The sequence below is a fragment of the Cibotium barometz genome, chromosome 23 (genome assembly GCF_041138505.1).
Source record: "Cibotium barometz isolate CiBa-2024 chromosome 23, ASM4113850v1, whole genome shotgun sequence".
Classification (NCBI taxonomy): domain Eukaryota; kingdom Viridiplantae; phylum Streptophyta; class Polypodiopsida; order Cyatheales; family Cibotiaceae; genus Cibotium; species Cibotium barometz.
In genome coordinates this window covers 23,179,751-23,199,480 of record NC_141068.1, presented here as the reverse complement: position 1 = coordinate 23,199,480, position 19,730 = coordinate 23,179,751, and the positions used below count along the sequence as shown (strand labels likewise).

The 19,730-nt window shown below is 37.4% G+C and overlaps 1 pseudogene across 2 annotated transcripts; it reads left to right on the top strand.

Moving 5' to 3' along the window:
• The first annotated feature begins 17,128 nt into the window (after nucleotides 1–17,128).
• On the top strand, nucleotides 17,129–19,363 carry LOC147625761 (uncharacterized; annotated as a pseudogene). 2 transcript variants are annotated; one of them, XR_015268727.1, is made up of 2 exons: nucleotides 17,129–17,605; nucleotides 18,888–19,363. The product of XR_015268727.1 is annotated as an uncharacterized LOC147625761, transcript variant X1 (transcript). The 2 variants fall into 2 exon arrangements; XR_015268728.1 differs by lacking the exon at nucleotides 18,888–19,363 and adding an exon at nucleotides 18,141–18,589.
• The last annotated feature ends 367 nt before the right edge of the window (nucleotides 19,364–19,730 follow it).

Sequence of the window (19,730 nt, the reverse complement as noted above, 5' to 3'; positions counted from 1 at the left end):
CACCATCAAGGGGGGGTGTTGATATTTGAGGTGACATGTGAGCTAGCGAGAAGAGTTGAGAATTATCCCACATTGATGTACAAGCACAAGAGTGTACCTCTTCATATAAAAGGGGGCCATTTCAAGCAATAAAACATGAAGTAAGCTCTCAAGCCTCTTTATGAGTACAAGTCTCAATCTTGTAACCTAATTGTGCTTGAGTCTTAAGCTTAGTTAGCATAATATTTTCATTCATCATTATGTTGTTAATTAGGTTACACCCACCATAAGATTAGTATTTCTTAATCATAATAATTAGGGTTAAGTACACTATAGCCATGAATGGTGAGGGTTCATCCTTTTTTACAGTTACTAGCCAATTCAAAACAAATCCACCTTTCTTTATTGTTACATGGTATAATGGGCTCACCAACTTGAAGTTCTTTGGATATGGGCTGGCAAGAGGGAGCATGATGGAGCTAGGGCTATTTATAGAGCATTGATGCACAACCAACTAAAGGTAGATTTTGTGAGGCTTCAATGTGCTACTGATGTGGTGAGTTTTCTTCACTCAACAATGTCAAATACGGCTCAAGCCTCCTTTCTATCAAAAGAATAGGATATAACAAGAGGGTTCTTAAAGGTGAAAGTTAGAGAAGTGGATAGATATCTCTCGCAAACCGGTTCCCAACTCTCTATCTCTATAATGTGTTTTTTGAGTCTCAACACATGACAACTCAACACTCAGATCACAAAGATCATCACATGCTATTGTAGTACTTGAATTTATGGTTTATGGAGCATGACTAGGAACAAGTCACATGTGGCAGGATGGGAGTACCATATACTCATCCCAACAAAGGGCACTTACCTGAAGATCAACTTTGTGATTAAGGTTGCACATGAAGATCAAATTTGTGATGAGCCTACATATGAAGGGCATCATGACACTCTTAGTGATGTTCTTTACATCAGAGAAAATTTTGCAATAAATGCAGACATACAATAAGAGAGGGTGTAGACTCCTATACCCTAAAATGCACGCCTAAAAAGGAGCTCATGGATCAGGCTATGCAGACGGGTGGGGAAACACCATTACAAGAAATTCATGTGTAGTGAAAGGTCTGTACCATGAAAAGAAGGATGATTAATCTTATTTCCTTGTAGATACCAAACATGATGTTCTTATGTACTCTTGCTTAGTAAGAGCCATCAAATTTCCAATGATAGAAATTGGGTAATGACTCCAAGCTTTATTTTCTTTCAGCTGCTGAATTACATGAAGCTTTATTTTTATTCAATTGAAGTACACAAAGCTATATAAAATAGCATGCCCTTTGAGCTATATACAATAGCATGTTCCTTAAGTTGTAACCTCTTTTTTTTTTCATGAAACATGGAAAAGCTTTGTTGTTTCTTTGGAATGAACACATCTTCTTTTTAAGATTTTTCTTTGTTACCTTTTTTCATCAGTGTGAAGTTTGACCATATTAGCTATATTATTCATCCAATTGTACTACATGTTTGAAGGTCCATGTCCCTTATTTTTTTTAAAAGTGAAATGGATATATATCAGTCTATGCTTTCGTCTCTAAGGAACTATCATCACCCTTAGATCTCATTTTATAGGTTCCCTTATCATGATTGCTTTTGGTCCATGGGTCACCCATGCAATGACGATGATGATATTTTTTTTAATTTCAAAATCTTTTAATGATTATGTGCCATTGACACATGTTTGAATCTAAAAGGATTTTTTAATTGAGTTTGTGACACGAGTCCATTCCATTGAATCATGCTTGAATCTAAAAGGATCTTCCCATGCTATTTCAAATTAGATTTTTTAAGCCTATCCTAGACATGTATAACAAAACTATCTCTCTTTTTTGAGATTACTTAAATTTAATATGCCGATCATGCCAAGTTTTTCTCCTTTTTTGAATGACTTACTAGGATCATACTTCTTGGAGCTTGGTTTCATCTAATGTAACTAGAAGGTTGATGCTTTCTTTAGTGATTGTATTTCTTCCAATCTATGCTCAAATACTAGAAGGTTGATGCTTTCTCTTGGTGATTGTATTTCTTCTAATCTATGCTCAAATACTATTATTAGAATTTGAAACTATAGTGGAACTATTGCTTCGACCATACGCTAACATCAATGGAGTATGGGAAATGTAAGAAAATATAACCTAACTTTCAGTCTATGCTCAAATACTATTATTAGAACCTGAAACTCTAGTGGAACTACCGCTTCCATACCATAAATTAACATCAATGGAGTATGGGAAGTGTAAGAAAATATACTATTAACTTGCACACAAACAACTAAATCCTAACATAACAAAAAACTTGATGTAACATGGATAGCTAGTAATACTAAATTATTGTTTATAAACCAAATTACAAACTGATGGCGTTCGTGCCCACCCTTGTGCTTCCATAAGGAACTTTGACGGTGGCGATCTAGGTAGACTCTCGATGGAGGATGTCATAAAACTAATAAGGGTGCCATTGCATTGAAGATAGATGATCCCAATATGACTAAGTAGACTTCCAAACCTGACTATATATAATACCTAGTGGTATTGTAGGTTGGCCTATATCAACCACCGTACAACTCTTCTAAATGGACCAAAACCAGACACATCACTCGACTAAGACCATATTAGACTACTGTAGGTTTTGGTGCAGCTTCCAATCCATCTAAGGTTGTCTGGAAGGCTTTTTGGGCCCTACAACCTAAGGACTAGATGTCCCAAAAAGATCCTCAAGAAGATCTCCTTCTATCCAAGAGTATGATCAATTGATGACCCATATTTACCTGCATCCTACTTGGCATGGTACCAAGTCTACATAAGTCATCTCATAACTAACTATCATATATGGGCAACATAAGTCATCTCATAACTGACTATCATAAGTCATCTCATAACTAACTATCATATATAGGCAACATCCAATTGGGAACTATCATGCCTAGTGCTCAACATAGCAACTACTCTTTATATAGGGGGCCTTAGAAATTAGGTCAACCCGTCACCTACCAATGATAGTGTGACGAGGGTGGATAATTGATTTATAGCACCCCCACAAACACTAGTAGTAGTGATGAGGGTGGAGCATTATAAACACTAATGGTGATGAGGGGGTGGAGCATTGTAAACTGCCTCTTCAGTCCAATGTCAAGCATCAATGAAGATTCTACTTTAGTATATCTCTCTTCGAAGAGCCTTTGTGAAGATATCCACCATTCTCCATTGTCTACATACACCACCAACTCTTGACCCTTATGAAGATATTTGCCATTCTCCTTTGTCAAAATAGACCACCAACTCTTGACCCTTATGAAGATATTTGCCATTCTCCTTTGTCAAAATAGACCAACTTGACCCTTCTATCCATCCTCCAGCTTTAGTATCTCTCTCCCAAGAGCCTTTGTGAAGATATCCACATAATTTTCCATTGTTAGTGTAGACCAACTCCACCCTCCATCCATGATTAGCTTGTGCACACAAAGTGATACTGTATCCTAATATGCTTTGTATGAGCATGTAACATTAGGTTCTTTGTAGTTGTCATGCAATATTGATTGTCACACAATAACTATGTTGGATGCTCTTGAGTAGCTCCCATATCCTCCAAAATTCTCCTCAACCAAAGTGCTTCACATTAAGCAAAGCATGTTGTATTGTCCTTAACCTTTGTAGAAGAAATCCCTACCACCATTATAGGTTGTTTCTTATGGATTCAGGAGGTAATTCTAGGCTCCTCAAGTGAAAAACAATAACCACACTACTTCACATAAAGCGAAGCATGTTGTATTATCCTCAACCTCTATAGAAGAAATCCCTACCACCACCACTATAGTTGTTTCTTATTGATTTAGGTGGTAACTCTAGCCCCAAGTGAAAAACAATAACCACACTGCTTCACATGAAGGAAAGAATGTTGTATTATCCTTAACCTTTGTAGAAGAAATCCCTACCACCACCACTATAGGTTATTTCTTACTGATTTAGGAGGTAACTCTAGTCCTAAGTGAAAAACAATAACCAAAAATTATTTTTCTACTATCATAATCTTCTCTAATCTAAGTCACAAAATCTAGTTAAAGTCTTGCTTAAGGTTAGGTGATACCATACTCTATGTATTTCAACACTCGTATCCTTATCTTCCACCAAGGGTCTCTTGGGGTTGACTAAAGGACCTACTTATCAATACACCAAGGGTCTCTTGGGGTTGACTAAAGGACCTGCTTATCAATACACCAACTACAAAGGTGATGTCTGGCCATGTGTTGCACACAAAAAGCAAACCCACCAACTTTTTGTACTTCACATCCACTAGTAGAGAAGTGTCTTCCTCCATAGACAAACTCCCCATAGAGTCCTTTCCCTAATCTCCTTTGGTTGTTCTTGTAGAGAAGGAGGAATCACTCTTCTAATACATCCCCTCCTCCACCAAGCATAGCAATAAACTCTTCAAAAGATAAAGGAGGATTCCTTACCTTAGTGTTCTCAATGATGTGACCAATCCATTATGCTTAACTGAGTGTTCTTAAAAGATAAAGGATGATTCCGTACTTGAGTGTTCTCCATGATGTGACCAAGACATTATGCTTAACTTTGAGTGTTCTTAAAAGATAAAGGATGATTCCTTACTTGAGTGTTCTTAAAAGATAAAGGATGATTCCTTACTTGAGTGTTCTCCATGATGTGACTAAGACATTATGCTTACCTAAGTGTTCTTAGTTTGATAAAGAAGGATTCGTTACTTGAGTGTTCTCAATGATGTGACGAAGCCCTTATAACAGCTTTGGGGCAAGATCTTGATGCATATACACACCATATTGACTTTATGATCCTAATTGTCTCCATCTAATCTCATAGGTCCTTGATCTACGTAGTGAATTTCTCTATTGCTTCTCCATCAAAAACCCTCTATGATGCTAGCTAATTTGCTAGGTTCTGAATCCTTTTTCGATTCATTATTTCATATGGTTTCTATAGAATTGCTATGCCTCTGCTATGTTGTTGAATTCATCATAGAATTAGTAATGTTGGCAATGATGGCCCATAGAGTATATGCATTACTCCTTCTTTATGCCAAAACTAGTGTTAGATCCATCAAAATTGTTTGTGTTGGATCTAATGGATCCATCAAAATTGTTTATGTTTGATCTAATAGATATAGAGTTAGATTCAGCCTCACATTAAGCCCACTGGTCTCCCATAACAAAATAGATCTCAGCTTGAACTTTTAGAGTGTATAGCTGGTTCCATATCCAACCTCCAATCGTTGGAATGGAGCTTGTGTGACTAGTAGTTACAAGTTGATGCATTTATCTAAATCTACCAAAGAGCCACTACCAAGCTTTATCTAGAACATGTGCTATGATACCATGTAAGAAAATACAACTTATGCTCACACAAAAACATCAAAATCTTCACAAGGCAAAGAACTTGATGTGAGAGAGATGGAGAGTAATACATAATAATACTAAATTTCAATTTGCAAACTAATTTACAAGCTGATGGCATCTACCCACCCATGCACTTTGACAAGGAGCTTTAATGGTGATCTAGGTAGACGGTGGATAGAGGATGTTATGCACATAACATAATGAAGATAGAGATGATCTTTGACTAAGGAGGATGGAAAACGTGTCTATATATAGTACCTAGGGTTGGTCTAGGTTGGCCCATGTTAGCCATGACTAGTCCAGATGGACCAGACTAACCACATCACCGGACTGGAACTATATTAGACTAGACAAGATACTGTAGCTTCTTGTTAGCTCAACTTCTAGACCCATTTGAGGTTATCTAGACACTTGTTCAAGCCTTGCAACATAGATGTCCCAATAAGATCTCCTTCTACCCACCAAGAGTGTGATGAATCGACTCGTAATTACATGCATAAGCCATCTCAATAACCATCCAGCCACATATGTTAAGTGTCTAAAAATTGGGAACCGTGACCATTGACCCCTAGGTGCTCAACAGAATAACTACTCTTCATATAAAGGGCTTACAAATTAGAGTAACCTGTCATTCGACCCATGTCACCCTACACCTACACCTGCACAATGATAATGATTTTCATCAATAGGAAGTAATAACTTCATAAGTAGTCTAGTAAGCCCATAGAATAGTTACTTACTTCTTCTCATAGTTTGTTGAAGGTGCAAATCTTGTATGGATAGTGGGGATTGCAAGATGGGAAAAGGGAGGCTAAGTAATCCCACATGCAAAGGCAATGTGGAAGATGAAAGGGTCAAAGGGACCCCTCCTATCTTCAACTCCCCCAATCTTGTCTTTTGTGGAAGATTAGAGGGTTGGCTAGGTAGGCTGGGGACTTGCCTTAGCATTCTAGAGCCTCCACAAGCCCATGTAGATGTGTATGCCTCTAGGGGTGCTAGCGGCTCTAGAAAAGCACAATGGGCACATACATTGGGTAGCCATCTATGTTATTCATGATGTGGTATTATGACACACCATATGTGGCGTGGTAATTCTTAGTTTCCAAGATGGTATCAAAGCCCGAGTTCATGTTCCCGGGACACTTCCCTCCGTGCTTGATTGGAGGGGGGGTGTTAGAGGTGCAAATCTTGCATGGTAGTGGGGAGGCTAAGTAATCCCACATACAAAGGTAGTGTGGATGTTATGGAGGATGAAATCATGACATATTTTATATATTCCCATGTTGTGTAATTATGAATTCTTAAAAGAATTCATGAAATATTTATATTCCCAAGTTTTTATGTTATGAATTCTCCTAGATGGGTTTAGATTGGGATGCCTTTCTAAACCCAGGTGATTGTAGCTTATTTTACGTATACGCGGGTGAATCCGTACATGCGTGGAAAGTATTGGTTGCATCATCTTGTTGATATGAAATTTTATATGGATGTTTATTTTAATTAATTAATTAATTTATTAATTGGCTAGTTAATGCAAGTACAGATTATTGGACCGGATAATGGAGGCGAGCTGGTGATGATCAGGAAATATACTTTGAGATGACAAATTTTGAATATCAACAAATAATATTTAGTTTTGTGATGATAAGTGCCATGAATTTAATTGGACGCTATTCATATTCATTGGCAATATATACATACATGTGTGTGTGTGTGTGTGTGTGTGTGTGTGTGTGTGTGTGTTAATTGGTACATGTGAAAGCTCCCTAGTGCATATTTTAATTTTCAAGACATGTGCACTTTAAAAGGTTTAAGGCTCACACCTATTTTTAAAAGGAAGCCTAGCTTGCATGCTCAAGAAAGCTAGTTTTGAAGTAAGCCATTTTTTAAGAATACTATTCTTGAGGAAGTCAACATTTTTGTAAAAGTATACCATTTTTGAGTCCCAAAGGCTACTCATGAAATATATTTAAGTACACCAAGAGGAAGCATGGACTCACTCTTGTGTGGGGGCAGATTGGACCCAATATTGAGTATTGAGTATATTGTTTGTTCTATTTATTTTCTAATATTTTATTTATGCAATAATTTTTATGGGTTCATGTCAACCGCCCATATCAGAGCCATTTAATTGCAATTAATTGAAGCCATGAAGAGTTAGTGGATAAAGAGGTGAAAAAGCTTGGCCTAAGGTAAAAATTTTCATTCAAAGCATACAAAAGCCTAAGGTTGCTCAAGGAAGCTTAATTTATGCCCAATGGGTAACAAAAACCCATAATTATATTACCCAATGATGGTCCATCCAAGGTGGAAAACCATTTGTCCATTTTGAAAACACTTCCAAAAACCACTTCAAATCCAAAAATGGTTTTTCTTTTTTCAGTCCCTCTTTCCGATCAGATACCATAGAGATGAATCTCTCTCATCTTGGAGACTCAAAACCACCCTCAGCATCTCTTTTTGATTCAATTCATCTTCCCCTTCTCTCCAACAGTGCACGACAGCCCTCTTTTCCTAAGTTACTTTATTAAAAACTCCTGCATGTTGTGCATTACCATCACAAAGCTTTTGTATAAGCTTTACATAGTAAAGCTTAAAGCTATTTAAACTTAGCTTTTTTTTTAAAAAGCTTATAGAAACTTTATTATAAAATCTCCCAACCCCATCCACAATTTTCTTTTTCTTTTTTTTTTGGTCTAAAGCCAAATTCAACGTGTGCAAATTCAGCCAGAGTTAGAAAATTTCAGAACCCCAAAAAAATCTTTTTTTTTCTCCATAGCCCCTTTATTTACGCAAAATTCCCTTTTTCATGCCCAAAAATTCCCAAAAATTACAAAAAAAAAGAGTTTTCTCAAGCATTCAAGCCAAAGTTCTGGCCACCTAACCCTATCAATTCAAGCCTCTTCTTCACAAACCCATGGATTTGGGAGTTAATTTTAACCAACCCATCAATGACGCTCCTACCAATGAAGATGCCAATGCCCAAGATGGTGGATTTACAAACTCACCACTTCCACCACAAAATTTTGAAGATCACATTCAACTTCTTGAGCAACCACTTCAAGATAAATGCCAAAATCGCCTCACTCTTGAGCAATGATTTGATGGTAATGAAGCTGCTTCTCCACAAATTGAAGATGGTCGTCACATTGCCAAAATCATCAAGGATACATTCAACACTCAACAAACAAAAAGGATAGTAAGATTAGCCATCGTACTTTTTCTTTTATCAAATTTGATGGTAAAAAGGATGCTTGTCTCGTACTTTCATGGTTAAGTCAGTTGGATGATTATTTCTCTGAGGAGACCTTTTCAGAAAAAGATAAGATCACATGTGCTGCCAACCACATGGTTGCCGTGCATCATTATAGTGGAATGTTCCTAGTAAAAGCAGTGATAAACCCACTACTTGGGTAGACTTCTAACGTAAAGTGAAGTCCAGCTTTTTGCAACCTCACTTTACTCTCAAAGCACATCATGCATGGGATACTTTGACCATGTCCGATCGTGAGACGATATCATAATACACGGAGAAATTTTGGCAAACTCTACTTCAACTCTGTATGCTTGAAGAAGTCCTTGAAGATACAATTCAATGTCATTATGAATTAGGACTCGAAGAGAATATTCAAGCTAAGGTAAATATGTTCAAACCTTCTACACTTGATGAAGCTATTTCTTTAGCCCATGATGTAGAATGCAAAAGAGGCTTGCACAAAACCCTTTGACAATTCAATGCTTTTTCATCCAACAATCAGCAACCCTTAGGTTTCAATAACAATCGACAACCAATGCCTCGTCATTATGGTACTCCCACTGGGCCACATTCTTTTCAAGGAAAAAACTAGGGGCAAAATTTAGCCCAAAGACTAATTTTCAAAGATCTTCCAAAAGTCCTAGGCTATTTTAGACCCAAAAAAATGGTGACATTTTTAATATATTAGCCCAAGGTACCATTCTTAGGTAAATTTTAGAGGAAAAATTACCAAATTTACACTAAAAGTGAGTATATATCCTTAAAATTTTCAAATATTTGCCAAAGTTTCCTACAGACTCTACCTTATATCAAAGAAAGATTCACCAACCCATCTCTACTTTGACCATAGGATATGCTCCTTATTTTTTTTACCTTGGTTCTTTTAACAATTTTAATGCAAATAGAAATCCTTGGGTAGCACCTAGCAACACACGCACAAATCCCACTCAAACTGTAAAGACTATTACTGATCAAAGCAATGTATCTCAACCCAAGCCAATTAGTCACAACACTAATACTGCAAAGAAGCCTTGCCTTATATGTTAGAAGTGAAACCAACCAGGCCACTTTACTACTCGATGTTGGAAGAATCTTAGATCATTCAACAACTGCTCAACTATGCTTAGACTGGTCCGAAGACACACTACATGATGATGGTAATCCCGAACAAAGTGATATGCCAGGTAATCCTATTTCATTCTATTATTTGCTTAAGATCAAGGGTAAAATCAATGGTCATGATATTAATGTGTTGCATGGTGATGGTAGTATGTATGATTTTATTTCAAAACGTGTTGTTAAATGGATGCAATTAGAAACACACCCATCACTTCATAAGGTTAAATGAGCATTCCAAGGTACACGTTACAATGGTACTAAGGAAATTAGGCAACTAGAAATTGTCATTGGTGCTTATAAAGAGAAAAGGGATTTCTTAATTGCACCAGTGCACACTAGTGATATAATTTTGGGTATGCCTTTCCCTTCATCAATTCAACCCTCAAATTGATTATGACACACACACGATGTGGATCACACACCAAAACGAAACTTTAACTCTTCAAAGTGATGCCACAAATGAATTTTTTCCACTATCACACACACAAGCTAAACGTGCTTTACGTAAACGAGACAAGGCCTACATGATATATGTAAATAAAATAGAAGCAACTGACCATACTTTATCATCTAGTCAACAACTCTTTTTAAATCAGTTCAAATACTCTTTTGCTAATGATCTATGCCTAGGTCTACCTATATCTCATCCAAAAGACCACACAATTGAGATCATCCTTCGTAGTCAACCACCTCATAAATCTCCCTATAGAAAATTCAACAAAAAGAGATTCGATGACAAACTGAAGAACTTTTAGATCAAGGACTCATAAGGCCCAGTAGTTCTCCTTTCGGTGCCCCAGTACTTTTAGTACATAAAAAGAACCAGAACTATCGTATGTGCATTGACTATAGAGCTTTGAATAAGATCACTATTAAAAATCGATATCCCATAAAGCTCCCTATAGACAAAATCAAATTCAACAAAAAGAGATTCGATGACAAACTGAAGAACTTTTAGATCAAGGACTCATAAGGCCCAGTAGTTCTCCTTTCGGTGCCCCAGTACATAAAAAGAACCAGAACTATCGTATGTGCATTGACTATAGAGCTTTGAATAAGATCACTGTTAAAAATCGATATCCCATTTCTCGTGCTGATGATTTTTTAGATAAACTTCATGGTGCATCTGTATTTCGTAAGATTGATTTAAAATTTGGATATCACCAAATTCGAATGCACACTCTATCTGGACATTATGAATTTCTTGTTATGTATTACTAATGCACCTACAACATTTAGTCGAATGATGAATCGTATTTTTTTTGAAATATCAACACTTTGTCATTGTTTTCTTTGATGACATTCTTATTTTCTGTCAAAATAACGAAGAGCATAAACAACATCTTACCTTTGTATTCAAATTTTTAAAAGAAAATTGGTTATATGCTAATGCAAATAAAAGTTCTTTATTTCAAAAGGAAATTGAATATTTAGGTCATATTGTATGAGCTGAAGGAATTAGAGTAGACCCCAAAAAAGTCCACACTATCAAGACTTGGCCTACTCCAAAGAATGTGACTTTAGTTCATTCTTTTCTAGAGTTGTGAAGCTATTACACAAAATTTGTTTGTAAATTTTCTTTGATTGCATTACCTTTGACCTTCCTTCTTCAAAAACAAATTGTTTTTCATTGGGGATAATCTTAACAAAAATCCTTCGATATTCTTAAGCATATTCTTACACATACCCTTGTGCTTCAATTACCTGATTTTTCTACACCATTCTTCCTTATTGTCACTGATGCTAGTGGATCTGGTATTGGTGTAGTCCTCATGCAAGATGGTCATCCCCTTGGATATAAAAGTCAAAAACTTAAACCATTTGAAACTAAATATAGTACATATGACAAAGAACTACTTGCTGTTGTTCATGCACTTCGTACATGGAAACGTTATTTAATGGGCTTTGAATTTCTCATTAAAACAGACCAGGAGAGTATACGACATCTACTCACCCAACCACCATTGATATCTGACCGTCAGCCACATTAATTGGGCATCATTTGTTCAAAGTTTTCATCCTCTTAGTCAATATCAACCAGGAAAAGAAATGTGATAGCTGATGCACTAAGTAGACGTCCTTCAATTACAAACATTTATGTTCTTGATATGCATTCTTTTGATGCTATACGTGATACTTATGAGAATGATCCTGATTTTTATCATGTATGGTTAAAATTACACTCTAGCAATTACTTTCCTAGTGATAATTATTCATATCATGACATATTTCTTTTTTTTGAAAAGCATTTATGCATAACTCTTCCATTTAGACACCTTATCTTGGAAGAATTGCATAATCCACCCTACATTGGCCATAGAGGAATCATTACTACTCTCAACACTATGCTCGATGATTTTTATTGTCCTAACATAAAGAATGATGTTTCCAATTTTATTTCTAAATGTCTTAGTTGAAGAAAGGAGACTCAAAAGTGTCGACAAACACCCTGCCATTAAATTAGCCCCTAGATTTTGTGGCCCATTCAAAGTTATGTGCCTATCGTCTAGATATTCAGTCACATTAGCATATTCATAACGCTTTTCACATTAGTCTCCTAAAACCATTTAGAGGTCCTCTTCCTGCCTACCGAGCATATGATGACCCACCTATACTAGATGGACATTTTGAAATCGTAGAACCAGAGATTATTTTGGACCGCGAGCAAACAACCACAAGAAAAGGCAATGTTAATCATAGATATTTGGTTCAATATAAAGGTCACCCAACCAAAGATTCTCAATGGTTACCTGATCATGCCCTCGCTACCTATTCATCCTTGATTGCATCTTACACGGATTCTAGCCCATGATTATTATTGATGATTTTGTGATAACTAAGGATAGTTGCTTGTAATCCCTGAGGCATGTTATTGAGGATGAATTCATGAAATATTTTATATATTCCCATGTTGTGTAGTTATAGATTCCTAAAAGAATTCATGGAATATTTATATTTCCAAGTTTTATATTATGAATTCTCCGAGACAGTTTAGATTGGGACGCCTTTCTAAACCCAGGCGATCGTAGCTTCCTTTACACATACGTGGGAGAATTCATGGAATATTTATATTTCCAAGTTTTATATTATGAATTCTCCGAGACAGTTTAGATTGGGACGCCTTTCTAAGCCCGGGCGATCGTAGCTTCCTTTACACATACGTGGGTGAATCCATACATGCGTGGAAAGTATTGGTTGCATCGTCTTGTTGATATGAAATTTTACATGTATGTTTATTTTCATTAATTAATTTATGAATTGATTGGCTAGTTGATGTAAGTGTAGATCATTGGACCAGATAATGGAGGCGAGCTGGTGACGATCAAGAAATATACTTTGAGATGATAAATTTTGAATATCAATAAATAATATTTAATTTTGTGACGACAAGTGCCATTAATTTAATTGGACACTATTCATATTTATTGGCAATACATATATATATATATATATATATATATATATATATTAATTGGGACATGTGAAAGCTCCCTAGTGCATATTTTAATTTTCAAGACATGTATTCTTTATAAGATTCAAGGCTCACACCTATTTTTAAAAGGAAGCCTAGCTTGCACACTCAAGAAAAACTTTTGAAGAATACTATTCTTGAGGAAGTCAACATTTTTGTAAAAGTATACCATTTTTGAGCCCCAAAGGCTACTCATCATGAAATATATTTAAGTACACTAAGAGGAAGCGTGGGCTCACTCTTGTGTGGGGGAAGATTGGACCCAATATTGAGTATATTGTTTGTTCTATTTATTTTTCAATATTTTATTTATTGCAATCATTTTTATGGATTCATGTCAACCTCCCACAACAGTGGAAGATTGAAAGCGTATATATAGTCCAAAAGAACTCCCCTCCTATCTTCAACTCCCCCAAGCTTGACCTTTGTGGAAGACTTGAGGGCTAGTTAGGCAGGGTGGGGACTTGGCTTAGCATGCAAGGGTCTTTGTAAGCCTATGTGGAATGTGTGTGCCTCTAGGGGTGCAATAGCTCTAGAAAGCATGCTGGGTACATATGTTGGCTAGCGTCTATGTTATTCGTGGTGTGGTATCATCTCGATATCATGACAGACCATGGATGACATGGTAACTCTTGGTGCAGTAGCTCTAGAAAGCATGATGGGTACATATGTTGGCTAGTGTCTATGTTATTCGTGGTGTGGTATCATCTCGATATCATGACACACCATGGATGACGTGGTAACTCTTGGTTTCGAAGATAGTATAATTGATCCTCTTAGATTATCATGGTGAGAATACTCTTTAGAGTTTTATTAGTATGCCCTTTACATCATGCATAATAAGCAATAGACTTTCTATGAAAAATCAAGAATTCCTTGGTAAAAACCTTAATAGTCTTATTGAAGAAATGCCCGCCTTGATATGACACTTACTCTACCATGCATCCAAATTTGGTAATAATAGTCTTATTGAAGAAATGCCCGCCTTGATATGACACCAACTCTATCGTGCATCCAAATTTGGTAATGATAATCTTATTGATGAAATACCCACCTTGATCTGACACTAGCTTTCCACATCCGAATTTGGTAATAGTATTCTCATACATAAAGATTGGAATGCTGTTATCAAAGTTGTTTGACAAAGCATTTATTTATGCCCAGTTGTGGTAGTATAGTCTATTACCACTATAATATACAATTTCTTCTTATTGTCCTCGTCTTGAGTAGTGGTCCATGAAATATAGTACTCGTCATAAAAAAGGATTTAATGGCATAAGATATGTGGGCATCGGCTTTCTTGTCCTTTGACATTAGTCACATTGTTGGCATTATTTCTTGTCCTTTGACATTAGTCACATTGTTGGCTTTTTTTTTTGTCCTTTGACATTGGTCACATTGTTGGCATTATTTGTTCATAGTATCTTCATGCAATGTTGATCACCACAATTCCAATTGAAGCATAGTTTTGGCAGTTATTTTACTTCCAAAACATCCTCCAATTTCTCTTTCATGTGCCTCCTTGATAATCCTTTCTCTTTCTTGAATTAATACACATATTTTTAATAATTCCACAGCCCCTAGGTGATATAGTGTTCTTGTAATGATTATGAACCTCCAAGACTGGAGAATTTCTTGGATAAGACTGCATTTCCTATGAAAATTCTCTAGTCTTAAAATATTCTTAGGGCGATGCCGTGTTGTCCTCAGTTGATGCTCACAACCTGTTGTTGCTTTTGGTGTATTTGTAGTGATTGTTGTGTGATCCCAATCACAATTCACTAGAAAACTTAGAAGTTGCCTGCTTACATGTATAGTGAGAATCGCTAAGAGGAACACTCGAAAATGATTTTATGCTATCACACACTTTCAACACCAACAGTGCTCATCTTGCACTTTCAACACGAAAATGCTCATCTATACGTGGAAATTTTACGGGGAGATTTATGCCATTTCCTCCACCACACCTTCATTTCAACACTGAAAATGCTTAGTTATACGTGGAAATTTTATGGGGAGATTTGTGCCACTTCCCCCACCATACCTAGTGTATGTTCTTTGTTTGCCCACTCATAACATGCACAAAAGAAGCTTTTTTACATTAGTTAGAGAGCGATAAACTACATCAATGATCGATGTTGGTTAATATGTTGATGTCTATGGATTTTCTGAGAGGTGTCATCTATATGCAAAACGATTGGAGCAAAAATGCTAAAGATTTTCTTCTTGGTGCCTATTATATTGTGCACTGTTGCTATATATGTTGTCATGTATGATACTATGCATCTACATGTATACTACCATCTATATATTATGTATACATAGATTTTCTTCTTGGTGCCTATTGTATTGTGCATTGTTGCTATATATGTTGTCATGTATGATACTATGCATCTACATGTATACTACCATCTATATATTATGTATACATACTTGCATTGTTTCATCCATGTATACTTCGTTTGATCTCTCTATAAGTACCATGTATGTATCTTACTTGGTTTCTCCATCATATCTTTGTCCAATCACTCACTTTAGTTTCTTGCTACTATATGTCTACATGTATATTCCCACGTACATATATAGTATGTATGTAAACCATGTATGTGTTTGATTATAGTGTATATGTATATCTTTGGTATTGTATAGTATGTATGTAAACCATGTATGTGTTTGATTTCAGTGTATATACTTTGGTATTGTATAGTATGTATGTGTATTGTGTATGTATCCATTTGTATATATATGTATCATGTATGTATCTCTTACTTGGATGCTCCTTTTGATCTTAATTTGCATATCATCATTTGATGCATCTTCCTAAACTACTATTGTGTGTATGTTGCCTAGTTTGGTATGCTATGTATCTACATGTTGACACAATTTGTCTTATATATATATATATATATATATATATGCATATTAACTCTATTCAAATGCATCATGTCATTAGAGTTTGTATGTCATGTTGTTGTTTGAAGGCTTACATTTGTTTGGTTTTTGTGATACAATGATTTAAAGTTATACACTATCAATGAAAGTTGTATGGTGTATGGTTTCAATGAGGGAAGAGGAAAATTATACCATAAGAGGAGAGAAACTAAAAGAGAACAAACACTCTGTACCTATCATTTTGGCATTTTGGAGAGTCAAACATTAAAGTTAGGCTTCTTATTATGCTAATAGGTTTCTTTTTATGGTTATGTGAAATTGATCCTTATCCTATGCAATATGAGAAGCATTTTCTCTTGTAAGAGGGGGCAATCACCCCTTTTTATGATGTGTTGCTCCCCCACCCGCCCCCCTCTCTTCCAATCTCTCTTGGTACTAGCACAGAAAGCGAGGTAGGCCAGCCAGCCACCCCTGTGTAGGAGCGTTTGCTGAGCTGGCACCCCGTCTCACCCAAAACGGCGACCTTTTGTAGCCGATTGGGGCACGACCCCAGTTTTGTCGCCCAGCCAACGAAGGGTCGGCCAGCCACCACAGCGCAGACGGTAACGGCCAACTCCGTGTGTTTTTTTAAGGTCTCGTTCGTGGTTGGCCGCCCTTATGTGCTCAAGTTTTTTGGCCAACTCCGGTCACCTGACCCGAAACTGGCCAACCGCCCTTATGTGCTCAAAATAATGGGTGGCCGAAGGCATATTCTGGGAATCTTGGGTGGGCTACAAAGTGACCTTAGGGTGGCCGACCTCCTTTATGTGCTAAGGCTATCTCTCTCTCCCCCACTCTTTCCTCCATCTCTATCTATGTGTAACTTTTTTTACTTTCAGAGTTGATACCACTGAATAACTAAATGTAGGATACAAAGTGCAAAAAAAAACCACCACAAAACTAAGTGTTTTTTTTTTTGGGCGCTATTCTTACATGACAACCTACTCAGCTAGTGTAATGGTCTTATGTGAGCTACACTTCTATTAAAAATCTCTACCCAAGCGGTAGATGTTGTTAGGGTTCGGTTGGGTGAACTGCTTGAGAAGCGAAAGAGCCGTCCAGATCAGCCGTGGGAAGCTCCTGGATCGCCATAGCCAGAGACGAACGGGAGGGCAAGTAAGAAAACAGCAGCAGAAGAGAGATGGGCATGTGGACGCTGCTGGAGGGCCTCCTGCTGCTTGCGAATGCGTTGGCCATTCTGAACGAGGAGCGCTTCCTGGCGCCGCGCGGCTGGGGCTTCACTGAGATGGGAGGCGCGGGCACGCGCGTTAAGTCCCTCAAAGGCCAGATAATCGGCCTCGTCCACGCCATCCAGTACCTCCGCCTCCCCCTCATCGCCCTCAACACCGTTGTCGCTATTACCATGCTCATCTCCGGTTAGGGTAGATAGAGTCCTTCTCCCCCTCTTCGAAAGATCCAACAGGCAAGTTCGATTTCTCGTCCTTTTTGTTTCTTTTCTGCCATGTTTCTTCAATCGCTTTACCACACGTTCTTCTCTGTTTGGTTAGGGCTAAGTTAGGGTTGGGCTTGGCAAGGTTAGGGTGTGATACAAATACACAGTTCGAGCCCTTTTTCAGATCTTCTCTGTGTGTCAATGTTTTCCTGGTCATCTGTCCAGTACTAGGTTCATCTGACACAAAGATCTGGAGATTCCCCTTTCTTGTTACCTCACCAGCTAGGGTTCTTCTGTCGGGAGTTTTTTTTATACTGAGGATTAGGGCTAGAGCTGCTTTTTTAGGGTTTACTTCTACACCCATGTTGCATTTTTTTGGTGATCTGGAAAGATGCAACTGCAACCCTCCTCTCAGCTTCCACAGCAGCAACAGCAGTGGTTCCGTTACAAATCTTAATCTTGATCAAGGATCGGGACCTGAATAACATTAACACTGGCTTCATCATTCTGGGTTCTCCCATGAAAAGTGATGGAGGTCTCATGATGTCCATTAACCTAGTTGCAGATCCATTGGCGGCTGTACACTTGCAACTGTGGGAGAACGAGTGAAGCGTTTCAACCAGGCGGTCCGGCTGACCAATGGGATTTTCTCATTTCACAAAGCTATCTTGGTTCTGTGGGCGTGCAAGAAGGGGAACTTGGAGGTGGTGGGGGAATTCACTATGGTGTTAGTAGAGAACACTAATATGAGCAGGTTATAGTAGCTCTGTAGGACCTATGGGCAACAATAGGGTTCTGCCTCAAGAAAGATCATAATTACACATGGGATTTCTTTCTGAACATCTTGTTTTTATCAGAAGAAATCCAAGAGTCTTGACTTCCAATGCAACTTCAAACTTGTTTGTACACTGTTTTTGGGCTCAGCAGACCTTGTTTGCCTTTTCTTGTCAGTTATGCAATGTTGTATGCCACAAATGTTTTTATTGAAATCTTATTCTTGCAACATTTGATCAAGTTTGTGAGCAATGCGTACAGGTTTGTGATCTGACCAGGTTGTATTAATGTATGGTGCACAAATGTAGTTTATTCTATGTATGATGGAGTTGATGTATTGAAGCTTATTCTATGTATGGTGCACAAATGTAGTTTATTCTATGTATGATGGAGTTGATGTATGATGGAGTTGATGTATTGAAGCTTTGTGAGAAGACTCTCATGGAGTGAAGAAGATCACACTTTGGTTTTTGTCAAGTTAGTGAAATAACCTGAACTTTCAACTGATATATTTGTATGTGCCCAAACCTCTGCGTAGGGGAGATGGGCGTGGCCAGGTGAAGCCTGTCCAGATAATCAGTTTTCAACAGCTGTAAATGTCTGCCCCCTTTTCACAATGTTTGGGCAGGCTCACTCTATTGACAAAAGGTTCTTGGCTGAAATCAGCAAAGAAGTGGCTCAACCCTCACCTTGGATATGCTCTGGTTGCTATGTGGATCCACTTGCTATGAATTTTGTCATGTGTCCAGCTTGTCCTTGCTGGATGCTTTTATGTGAAATTGTGTTCGTAACTGGCCTTAAATGTTGGGACTGCAGTTCGCATGTCTGCTGACATTCTTAAAGTGTAATAGGGCGGACAGAATCTTTTAGCAAATCAAATGTTGCCATTTAAAGAAGGGGGGGGGGGTGGCAGGAGCATGATGTAAGGCAGACATGCGAACTTCTCTGTAGCCGTTGCTTTTGCTGTGTGCAACAGTTCTTTTTATCAGATCATTTCAGCAATGTCCTGTTTTTAAGTTGGCTTGATGAACTTTTCCATTTCTGTGTGTTTTAGTAGATGCAATGGAATATGTAGTGTTTTGAGTGCTGTTGGTGAATGCGAAGGGATTTATGGGTCTTGTTACATCACTTGTTTTTAGACAAGGGAGTTTTGAAAGGGAGATTTGAAGAGTTATCTTCTTTTGCAGTAAAGCTTTTCAAAGCAAAATACTATCTAGCTGATTATCAAAATAATCCTCCATTAGCATAATCTATATTTAGTAATTAAGCGAAAGTGTAATACACTTAAATTGAAGACATCACCTACTCTTGCCAAAGATCAAACGCATTCTGACGACACTACAATGTACAAGTCTATAACAATCACTCCACTACAAACAGA